The sequence below is a fragment of the Silurus meridionalis genome, chromosome 23 (assembly GCF_014805685.1).
Source record: "Silurus meridionalis isolate SWU-2019-XX chromosome 23, ASM1480568v1, whole genome shotgun sequence".
NCBI classification, from domain to species: domain Eukaryota; kingdom Metazoa; phylum Chordata; class Actinopteri; order Siluriformes; family Siluridae; genus Silurus; species Silurus meridionalis.
Genome location: NC_060906.1, coordinates 20,586,080 through 20,589,298, shown reverse-complemented (window position 1 = coordinate 20,589,298; position 3,219 = coordinate 20,586,080).

Genomic DNA, 3,219 nt, shown 5'->3' with positions numbered 1-3,219 from the left:
CTATTAATCAAACGTCTTTTCACATTCATTCGGCTGTGCAAAAAAAGTGCTCTGTAATATCAATTCTTAATCAAAGCACAGTGAAATTCCTCACCAATCACAGAGGCTTTCCAATCAGCTTATAATGTTCCTCTTTTGGCACTCAGCTCTCTCTCTCTCTCTCTCTCTCTCTCTCTCTCTCTATATATATATATATATATATATATATATATATATATATATATATATATATATATATATAGTGAGGAAAATAAGTATTTGAACACCCTGCTATTTTGCAAGTTCTCCCACTTAGAAATCATGGAGGGGTCTGAAATTGTGAGAGACATAATCTAAAAAAAAAAAAATCCAGAAATCACAATATATGATTTTTAAACTATTTATTTGTATGATACAGCTGCAAATAAGTATTTGAACACCTGTCTATCAGCTAGAATTCTGACCTTCAAAGACCTGTTAGTCTGCCTTTAAAATGTCCACCTCCACTACATTTATTATCCTAAATTAGATGCACCTGTTTGAGGTCGTTAGCTGCATAAAGACACCTGTCCACCCCATACAATCAGTAAGAATCCAACTACTAACATGGCCAAGACCAAAGAGCTGTCCAAAGACACTAGAGACAAAATTGTACACCTCCACAAGGCTGGAAAGGACTACGGGGAAATTGCCAAGCAGCTTGGTGAAAAAAGGTCCACTTTTGGAGCAATCATTAGAAAATGGAAGAAGCTAAACATGACTGTCAATCTCCTCGGACTGGGGCTCCATGCAAGATCTCACCTCGTGGGGTCTCAATGATCCTAAGGAAGGTGAGAAATCAGCCCAGAACTACACGGGAGGAGCTGGTCAATGACCTGAAAAGAGCTGGGACCACCGTTTCCAAGGTTACTGTTGGTAATACACTAAGATGTCATGGTTTGAAATCATGCATGGCACGGAAGGTTCACCTGATTAAACCAGCACATGTCCAGGCACGTCTTAAGTTTGCCAATGACCATTTGGATGATCCAGAGGAGTCATGGGAGAAAGTCATGTGGTCAGATGAGACCAAAATAGAACTTTTGGGTCATAATTCCACTAAACGTGTTTGGAGGAAGAAGAATGATGAGTACCATCCCAAGAACACCATTTCTACTGTGAAGCATGGGGGTGGTAGCATCATGCTTTGGGGGTGTTTTTCTGCACATGGGACAGGGCGACTGCACTGTATTAAGGAGAGGATGACCGGGGCCACGTATTGCGAGATTTTGGGGAACAACCTCCTTCCCTCAGTTAGAGCATTGAAGATGGGTCGAGGCTGGGTCTTCCAACATGACAATGACCCGAAGCACCCAGCCAGGATAACCAAGGAGTGGCTCTGTAAGAAGCATATCAAGGTTCTGGTGTGGCCTAGCCAGTCTCCAGACCTAAACCCAATAGAGAATCTTTGGAGGGCAGAAACCTGACTGATCTAGAGAAGATCTGTGTGGAGGAGTGGGCCAAAATCCCTCCTGCAGTGTGTGCAAACCTGGTGAAAAACTACAGGAAACGTTTGACTTCTGTAATTTAAAACAAAGGCTACTGTACCAAATATTAACATTGACTTTCTCAGGTGTTCAAATACTTATTTGCAGCTGTATCATACAAATAAATAGTTAAAAAATCATATATTGTGATTTCTGGATTTTTTTTTAGATTATGTCTCTCACAGTGGACATGCACCTACGATGACAATTTCAGACCCCTCCATGATTTCTAAGTGGGAGAACTTGCAAAATAGCAGGGTGTTCAAATACTTATTTTCCTCACTGTATATATATATATATATATATATATATATATATATATATATATATATATATATATATATATATATATATATATATATATATATATGGCTATCAATCTATTAAAATATTGAATCATGATTAATCGCATTATTGTCATGAGCTAAAATTAATCTTATTTTAATCACAAATTTATATCTGTTCTAAATGTACCTTTAATTAATACTTCCATAGTCATGGACAAATATTGATGCTTTGTGCATAATATGTTTATTATTAGTGAAACCAAACTCAGCATGACAAAATATTCGTAAAATGTTTTGATGTAATTATGGTGTTTTAAATTTACGTAAACCATCAGGACACAAACGCAACTTTTACTATGCTTCCACACGAGCGGTTTTGATTGCCAAATGTGTGCACCATGGTGAATTTTGGGTTCATGCTTGACTTGTGAATTGGCGCATTGGTAAAACAAATGTTTAGTGATTTCTTTAGTGGAGTTTTTTTTTTTATATATCTGAGCAAAGAAAAGACGTCGGTAATAAATATATATATATATATATATATATATATATATATATATATATATATATATATATATATATATATATATATATAAATATTGCCATCCAATTTGTTTTGGATTGTCAATAATCAAATGTGTTAAAACCAAAAAACAAGTTGGTGATGACTCATCGTTTATCTGGAGCAAAGGCAATAATAAACAATGACGTCGATCATCTATTATGCCTGAACAAAAAATATGCCTCAGCAGTGCTAAGGGTAAATAATCCAAACCAAAGACTCCTGGAAGAATTACGTATCTAAAGCTAAAAGAAAATATATCAGACTTCATCAGCACTAACCTGGCATTGCACATGGTTCACCAGTATTTAATCCTTCAGCAGTGAAATGAGACACGGTGAGAAGTTTAAACTGCCATTGTTTGAGTTCTTGATGTTCTTGTCCTCTATGCTCCACACTTAAGTCCAGCAGTGGAAGACAGAGGCAGAGCCTCTGACACAGTGGGTTGGGGCAAAACTGCACAGCGTCTGCACGACTAATTTCAAAGAACTGCTGATGTATCCATTAATACTTAAAGACAGCCTGTCTGCAGTGCAATAAGATTCTAAATGGGCAGAAGAGTCAGGACCTGATCCGGGGAGCTTTTAGAGTGCAGGATGCTGGGAATAAAGTTTAATGGTGCTGCCATACAGGAGTCCAGGGCCGAGCTACTGTGTCTCTCCAAATACACCCGACCTGTGAGTTCTGCTGCGTCACACTTGATCAGAATTTATTTCCTCATGGCTCTAAACAGCCATCTGGATGCCCGCTGTGCTTAGCAACAACATGGATATGCATTTGGGGGGATGCGAGGGTGTGTACATGCATGTGTGAGACAAATCTGGGAGCACAAGATAAAATTAGAAACGTTTAACAAAGTTTTATG